The sequence below is a fragment of the Gorilla gorilla genome, chromosome 11 (genome assembly GCF_029281585.2).
Source record: "Gorilla gorilla gorilla isolate KB3781 chromosome 11, NHGRI_mGorGor1-v2.1_pri, whole genome shotgun sequence".
Lineage (NCBI taxonomy): Eukaryota > Metazoa > Chordata > Mammalia > Primates > Hominidae > Gorilla > Gorilla gorilla.
In genome coordinates this window covers 133,599,933-133,608,964 of record NC_073235.2, presented here as the reverse complement: position 1 = coordinate 133,608,964, position 9,032 = coordinate 133,599,933, and the positions used below count along the sequence as shown (strand labels likewise).

Here is a 9,032-nt window from a genome sequence, read left to right as displayed (position 1 = left end):
TCAGAGTGAATTCTTTTGAGCCGTGGGCTGTACAGACACATGCTTCCGACTGTTGTGAGCTCCGCTGAGAACTTCTTTAATGCCATCAACAACCACATGAGATAGATATTATTATTTCCAGTTTATAGAGTAGGAAACTGAGACTTGGAGAGATTGAATAACTTGCTCATGCTTGCTGTGGTAGCTGGTATTCAAAGATGGCTGCAGACAATCTTGCCCTCGCTATACACGCACGGCACTTCTCCCCTCGAGAGGTGGTGCTTATGTCCCCTCATCTTGAATCTAGGATGGGCCCACAACTTCTCTGGCCAAAGAATGCAGGGGAAATGATGTCCTGGGACCTCAGAGCCCAGGCACTAAGTAGGCTTGACAGCGTCTGCCTCCTCCCTTTTGGGACCCAGTCTCCATGTTGTGGGGAAGCCCAAGCAGGAAAGAGGAGAGGACTATCTGAAGGAGAGTTGAGGCTCTCAGCTGACAGTCCCAGCTGAGCTCGGAACTGATAGGACGCTATGGTTGAAGTAGATCTTCTTGCCTCCCTAAAGACAGCTCAGATAATGACACACAGGGCACAAAGAAATCATCCCTGCTCAGCCCTTCCAAACTGTAAAATCTTGAGCACATAATTACTCTTTTTTTTTTCTTTTTTTTTGAGATGGAGTCTCACACTGTTGCCCAGGCTGGAGTGCAGTGGCACGATCTGGGCTCACTGCAACCTCCGCCTCCCGGGTTCAAGCGAGTCTCCTTCCTCAGCCTCCCGAAGAGCTGGGATTACAGGTGCCCACCACCATGCTCAGCTAATTTTTTGTATTTTTAGTAGAGACGGGGTTTCACCACATTGGCCAGACTGGTCTTGAACTCCTGACCCTGTGATTCACCCACCTCGGCCTCCCAAAGTGCTGGGATTACACACGTGAGCCACCACACCTGGCCAATTACTCTTTTGAGCAACAAGGTTTGGGGTATTTGTTATGCAGAAATAGATAACCAAAACAATCATCCAGCCAGTCAATGGCAGAAATGAGATACAAACCCAGGTCTGGTAGTCCGGAGCCCACTGTCTTTCCACCAAGCCCCAGGGCTGCTCTACCACCACTGATGCGTAGGGTATCATCCAAAGCTCTGAGCCTTCACCCCAGGTTGCGGCTGCTCAACTTCCTTTCATGTCCTGTTCCCTGAACTCCCAGCTCAGCTGAGGGTTAGGGGGGTGCAGGTGGCCTCAGGTTCAGACTCCCCGTGGCAGCCCCTCCTCCACTTAGAACCAGCTGCCCCAGATGCCCGCTGGGGGAACTGTAAGAACTAAACCATCTGTCCACCTAATGAGGCTTTCCTTTCCTTTTCCCTTTCCCCACATCTCCTCCTCCAAGTCTAGATAAAGACTTCACAAGTCCAGGGAAAAAGAAATCAGATGCTGGTGAGGTAGCAGGAATGGGGAGGGGGGTCCTTGGGTCCTCTACACCCCCATCACTGGGGGTTAGCTCCAAGGAAGAGACTTGTCAGCCCCTCAGGGATCTGAGAAAAGAGGGAGATTGTGCCCATGAGTCAGACATTCCAAAATTAAGGACGTGCAAAGGAGGCGACCTCAAACCAACTGTGCAACTCTTGCCCATCCTCCACTCCTGGCTGCTAACTGAAGGCCAAATAGAGAGAACATTTCTTTTTTTTTTTCTTTTTTAGAGACAGTTTCACTCTGTCACCCAGGCTGGAGTGCAGTGGTGAGATCATGGCTCACTACAGCCTCGACCTCCCAGGCTCAAGCAGTCTTCCCAAGTAGCCGGGACTACAGGTACATATCACCATGCCCAGCTGATTTTTAAATTTTTTTGTACAGACAAAAAATTTAAACAGCCTGTGTTTCCCAGGCTGTTCTTGAACTCCTGGCCTCAAGTGATCCTCCTGCCTCGGCCTCCCAAACTGCTGGGATTACAGGGGGGAGCCACAGTGCCCAGCCAGAGAGAACATTTCTAAGGAGAGAATGATCACAGAGTCCGGCGCACCACCCCTCTGCCTTATGCTTAGTGAGAGGGGCTTCACTGAGACTGCTGGGAGACCTGGACATGGGGCCTGGGAGTAATTTGGAAGGGAGCCCTGTGGACTGGGTGGGGGCCAAGCCCCTGGGGAAGCAAGTAGTGAGAGGCTGTGGCTGGAGCTGCCTGCTTGTTGCTTGGAGCACAGGACAAGAAGAGGTGCGTGCCAGCAAATAACCCATTCTGCTGGATTCTGTAGCATCAAAGGGTGTGTGAATGTTTCAGAAGCTGGTCTGAGTTACTTAGATCCAGTCCAAGAAAATGAAGCTGAGGGAGAGTTTGCCTGCATTGAGGTGCAGCTAGTGGTGAGGACGGGGACCAGGGACTCTCATGGAGCATCCACCTGAGGGAGGGTGAACTGGTGATGCTAGTGCTACAGTTTGGATCAATGTTGGAGGTGGGGCCTAATGGGAGGTGTTCTGGTCATAGGTTGGATCCCTCATGAACAGATTATTGCCGTCCTACAGAGGCGAGTGAGTTTCACTCCATTAGTTCCCACGAGAGCTGGTTGTTAAAAAGAACCTTTGCCTCCCGTGTCTCTCTTGCTTCCTCTCTCTCCACATGATCTCTGTGTGTGATCTCACGCCAGCTCTGTTCGCCTTCTGCCACGAGTGGAAGCAGCCCGAGGCTTTCACTAGATGCCCAGTCTTCCAGCCAGCAGAATCGTGAACCAAATAAGCCCGTTTTCTTTATAAATTCCCCAGCCTCAGGTGTTCCTTTACAGCAACACACACCGACTAAGACAACTAGTGACCTCTCCTGCTCCGACGCCCGACGCCAAGCCCTCACGCTACTGTCCCAAACTTGGAGGCGCCGAGGAGCCTAGTGAAGGGGAGGAAAAGTAGAAGCATGAGGCAGGGGCATGGAGGAGAAACCCGCCAAGCTCCCCACGCGCCTTGTAGGCTTCCCATGTGGGCAGGTCTGGGATGGGGCAAGGGAGCGGTTTTAACTTCAAATGCCATCTGGAGTCTCAACTGTTTTGATAGTTAGATGTTGTAATTACTGAAATTGGATTTGTGTGACTAAAAGTTACCCAAGGGATTTTTATTATCTTGGATGGACCAGAAAAACCAAGAAACCTACCTTCAATTTCATCCAAGGTCAGAGGAGAACCCAACCCACCGACCAGGCTTGAAAAGGTAGTGGGAGAAAGAATTGTTTTCGGATTACACCCTACAAGGCTCCCGTGTTCAATAAAACTGTGACACAAACACTGGGAACAATTCTGGTGAATTTAGGAAGAAAGGATTTGATTGACGGGACACTGGGTGGCTCAGAGTCACTGGGTGGGCTGGAGAAACCACTTCAGCAATTGGGAGACCACAAAGGGAACCGTGGGCTCCAGAATGTGGAGGGGATGCCACTACCTTCCTGATGCCCACAAGACTCTGTGTTGCTGTTGTCCCCTCTACCAGGATGCATTTTTCACTGTCCCCCTTCCTGAGTCACTTGTCCCTATGGCATGGTCTGGGTGTGATATGGTATGGCTCTTTGTCCCCACCCAAATCTCATCTCACATTGTAATCCCCACGTCAAGGGAGGAGCCTGGTGGGAGGTGATTGGATCGGGGGCAGTTTCTCCCATGAGTCGTCACTCATGAGTTCTGGTTGTTTGATAAGTGTCTGGCACTTCCCCGCAGTGCTCTCTCTCTCTCCTGCCACATGTGAGACTAACACGTGCCCTGCTTCCCCTTCACCTTCGGCCGTGATGGTAAGTTTCCAGAGGCCTCCCCAGCCACGTGGAACCGTGAGTCAATTAAACCTCTTTCCTTTCTAAATTACCCAGTCTCAGGTAGAATCTTCATTGCAGTGTGAACATGGACTAATACAGAGAGGAAACATCTGATTGGTTGAGCCTGGTCACATGCTTGACTCCAGCCCCAAGGGGCACTGGGAAAAACAGATTCAGCTTAACAACAGGGATACGTCCTGAGAAATGCATTGTCAGGCAGTTTCATTGTGTGAACATCGTAGGGTGCACTTACACAGACCTGCATGGCATAGCCTACTGCACACCTGGGCTATACGGGTTATCCTGTTGCTCCTAGGCCACAAGCCTGTGCAGCATGTTTCTGTACTGAATACTGTAGGCAATCGCAACACAATGGTGTATCTAAACATAGAAAAATATCGTTCAAAATATGGTAGGAAAAATAAAAATATGGTACACCTGTGTAAGGCGCTTACCATGAATGGAGCTTGCAGGACTGGAGGTTGCTCTGGGTGAGTCAGTGAGTGGTTGGTGAGTGAATGGGAAGGCCTGGGACATTACCGACCACTGCTGTAGACTTTGTAAACACTGTACATTTAGGCTACACCACATTTATGAAAGATTTTTTCTTTCCTCAAGAATAATGTAACCTTAGCTTACTGTACTTTTTTTTTACTTTGTAAACTTTTCAATTTTTAAAAACCTTTGGACTTTTCTATAATAATACTTAGCATAAAACACCAACACATAGAACTTCACAAAGTATTTTCTTTGTACCCTTAGTCTATGAGCTTTTGTTCTTTTTTTTTTTTTTGAGGCAGAGTCTCCCTCTTGTCACCCAAGCTGGAGTGCAATGGTGTGTCTCGGCTCACTGCAACATCCGCCTCCTGGGTTCAAGCCATTCTCCTCCCTCAGCCCCCCAAGTAGCTGGGATTACAGGTGCGCACCACCACGCCCAGCTAATTTTTGTGTTTTTAGTAGAGACGGGGCTTCACCATGTCGGCCAGGCTGATCTCGAATTTCTGACCTCCGGTGATCCGCCTGCCTCGGCCTCCCAAAGTGCTGGGATTACACCACGCCCAGTCCCCCTTTTTTTCTATTAAAAATTTTTTTTTAACTTTTAAACTTTTTAGTTAAAAACTAGACACTAACACACACATGAGCCTAGGCCTACATAGGGTCAGGACCATCAGTATCACCATCTCCACCTCCACATCCTGTTGCACTGCAAGGACTTCAGAGGCAATGCATGCATGGAGCTGTCACCTCCTATGATGACAATGCCTTCTTCTGGAAACCTCCTGAAGGACCTGCTGAGTCTGTTTACAGTTAACTTTTTTTTAATAACTAAAAAGAGTACACTCTTATTAGCAATTAAATACACAGTGTAGTAAATATGTAAACCAGCAACATAGTTGTTTATTATTATTAAGTACTACACATAATTGTATGGGCTATACTTTTATATGACTGGCAGTGCGGTAGGTTTGTTTACAGCAGCATCAACACAAACACATGAGTGATGTGTTGCACTCTGACCTTACAATGGCTGTGACGTCACTAGGCAATAGGAAATTTTCAGCTCCATTGTAATTTTACGGGACCACTGTGGTATGTGCAGTCATTGTTGCCTGAAACGTCGTTATGTGGTGCATGGCTGCATAGTAGTAGGTGGCTGGTGTCTCCCATCAAAACTGTTTTGGAGGGGCAAAGCCCGAATACAGGAACGTGATTCAGATGATGGCCCCTGGTGGGGAAGGGAGGGCAAAAATTAATATCTTTGAAAAGGGCAAACTGAAGTGATGACTGAGTTTACCTAGAAAATATCAAGATTACACATTCTGCCACCAGACTAAGGGAAGGTTTGAAAACTAGATTATTACACAAAACACACTATTATAGAAAAATAAAGATACCAATAAAGATACTTTGGACACCTGAGTTTGTGGCTATGAAATTCATACTCACCCCAGAGATAATGCGAGACACGAACAAAAGTAATCAATGAAAAACTGCTGGCATACTGACTGCTTGAACACTGTGGGCACTCGCTCAGTGTGGGACAAGGGTGCTGGCTAAAGTCCCTCCCCTTCCCTCCCTCCCCTCCCTGTCCTCCCCACCTCCCCCTGCCTCCCACCCCCCACCCCCCTCACCATTACCTCACTGCTGCCAGCCTTCCCTTTCCTATCAGTCCTCCGTTAGGCGCAGAGCCCTGGCTCCTGCGGGGCCAGGCTGGACGTGGCTTCCAGTGACAGGGCCCTTTGTCTCACAGGTGGGAGGCTGGCGTGCGACCTTCATCGGCTCCCACGTCTCTGCCTCCGTGCTCTGGCAGCTGGAGTGGGTGCAGCATGCAGCAAGGATACGGAGATGCCATGGTGGGCCACCGTGACTGCCGACCCTTCTAGGACTGCACCCCCGTCAGTCCTGGCTGCCCCAGGCCCTAGACTCAAAGCCTCTCTTCCAGTCCCCACAGGGAACAGGGCCCCAGGAGGAGAGCAGGCTGCCCCCGTGCCCCTGGCCCTCAGAGGGTGAATTTCCCTTTCCTGTTGTATTTTGCCCACTCTCTGACATTCCTCTTCCCCACCTTCAAAGCTCAAATGGTTCCCCAGGAAGCCTGCACTAGTCACTCTGATCTCTCCCTCCTCTGAACCCTGTGCTGCCAGGTCACATGCAAAACACGTGTCATTAAAGCTGGAAAAGACCTTCAGAATGACCTGGTCCAAACTCTCCATTTTACAGAAGGGCAAGTTGGAGCCCAGAGATGGTGTTAGCCCACCACAGCTGTACAGCTGCACCAGGGGACAATGGCAGAGTCCAGATCCCCTGGACCTCGGGACACAGGACCCCCTCCTTACTTCGGGGACACTGCAAGTGCTGCCTTGGGTGGTCTGCTGTGCCTCCCCATGAGGGCACATCCCATGGAAATGGGCTCTTTTTCTTTCCCAGGCAGAGAGCTGGAGGTGCCCAGGGACCCACACCCGACATGGCCAGGGTGGGCAGGGACCAGTCCATCATCATTCCCTAAGCAGTTATTGGAGCTCTGAGGTCCCTGATAAATAACACTCCAGCACCAGTGGGTGGTAACTCCTTCAGGCAGAAGGCTGAGCACGGTTTCCATGGAGACCGCCCAGGCTCTGGTTTCCAAGACAACACTTGCACGAGGTTATAGAGCTTCCTATTTATGTCAACTTAACATTTCCAACTGCTCTATTCTTCTGGCCAAACCCGGGCCTAATGCAAGGCCTCCATTCTAGGATGGGTGACAGTCCTCGAGGGCTGGAGGGAAGTGGCTGAGACTCTGTGCAGTTAGGTGAAAGTGAGACATTGCAGCCAGCAGGGCCTCCTCAAGCCCAGGGGCAGGTGTACAGAGACCAATACATGCTCATGCTCATGAATTATAAAAAGGTGTGGAAAGAGACGTAGTCCTACAGCTTCCTGCCATCCCTGCTCTCCAGAGGGAAGTGGTGTTACAAGGCTTTGAGTGCGCTTCCAGAAATAGCATATGCACAGCCATAGCGCTATCACTTAAAAAATTCACAAACGGGATAGAGATAAATATGTATTCTTGCTCTTGCCACCTGCTTTACCCTAATTATAGATTTCGGAGAACTTTACACATCAGCACAAATAGATCTACCTCATTCTTTGTAATGGCAACAAAATACTGTACCTTTTTAAAAAACCAAGTCTCCGACTAAAGGACATTTGTCTTTAGTTTCTTGCTATTATAACAATAAATATGCTTGTACATATACTTTTGCATATCCTGTGGAGTACATCCATAGGATACATTCTGGGTCAAAGACATTGCATTTTAAAATTTGATTTTGTCAAACTAATTTACTCCCATTACAGGCCAATGTTACAAAAAACATATATCTAAAATTCCTAAACAAAATGTTAGCAAATGGAATCCAGTAGCATAGATATAAGAAAATACCTCATGACTAAATCAGTTAGCAATATTCGCCACATTAACAGACATGCAAACATATGAATAGATGCAGAAAAAACATTTGATAAAACAATTTAATATCAATCCTTGATTAAAAATAAAAACACTTTGAAAACTAAGAATAGAGAACTTCTTAAATCTCAAAGAGTATTCTTCTAATATTTACAGCTAAACTATATTCAAGGTGAATTTCCTTTTAAATCAAGAACAAAACAAGATTTGTGGCTATCACCATGGTGCCAGAGCTCCTACCCAGTAAGATAGCACAAGAAAAATATTTAATTATTTGAATGGAAGAAACAAAATTTACTCATAATCAAATACCAGAATTGCTTGTCTACAAAGCACAAGGCTGGGCACTGTAGCTCCCACTTGTAATCCCAGCACTTTGGGAGGCTGAGGCAGGCGGATCACTTGAGGTCAGGAGTTCGAGACCAGCCTGGCCAACATGGCAAAACCCCGTCTGTACTAAAAAGACAAAAAATTAGCCAGGTGTAGTGGCATGGGCCTGTAATTCCAGCTACTCAGGAGGCTGAAGCAGGAGAATCGCTTGAACCCTAGAGGCGGAGGTTGCAGTGAGCCTAGATTGTACCATTGTACTCCAGCCTGGGTGATAGAGTGAGACTCTGTCTCAAAAAAAAAAAAAAAAATTTCCTCAGAGAACTTTGTGGAATAAGAAAGACAGCCCGGCAAGTTTGCTGGATCAATACTCAAAAACAAATTATACTTCTACACATTGGCAACAAAGGTATAATTATTAAACATCATGACAACAAATATAAGGGACATAGGAATCAATGTAATGAAAGATTTGTAAGACCCCTACTGAGGAAAGTATAAAACTATGTTGGAAGACATTAACAATGCAGATTTTAAAAATACCATGTTCATGGGCGAGAGCACTCAATATCCTGATTTCAATTCTCCCCAAGTGGATCTATAGATTTCATATAAGTCCATTAAGAACCTCAACAGAAGGCCAGGCGCGGTGGCTCACACCTGTAATCCCAGCACTTTGGGAGGCCGAGGTGGGCGGATCATGAGGGCATTGAGACCATCCTGGCTAACATGGTGAAACCCCATCCCTACTAAAAATACAAAAAATTAACCGGGCATGGTGGCAGGTGCCTGTAGTCCCAGCTACTCCGGAGGCTGACACAGGAGAATGGCGTGAACCTGGGAGGCGGAGCTTGCAGTGAGCAGAGATCACGCCACTGCACTCCAGCATGAGTGACAGAGCAAGACTCTGTCACAAAAAAAAAAAAGAACCTCAACAGAATTTTCCATGAAACTTGGCAGTTGTTTCTAAAATGCATATGAACGACAAAGGGCCAAGAATAGGC

The 9,032-nt window shown here is 47.8% G+C and overlaps 1 long non-coding RNA gene across 1 annotated transcript; it reads right to left on the bottom strand.

Moving 5' to 3' along the window:
* Window positions 1–5,144: 5,144 nt before the first annotated feature.
* On the bottom strand, window positions 5,145–7,784 carry LOC134756625 (uncharacterized). Its single transcript, XR_010129515.1, has 3 exons — window positions 6,590–7,784; window positions 5,894–6,066; window positions 5,145–5,481 (listed from the first exon to the last, which is right to left on the bottom strand). It is a non-coding gene; the product is annotated as an uncharacterized lncRNA (long non-coding RNA).
* Window positions 7,785–9,032: the final 1,248 nt, after the last annotated feature.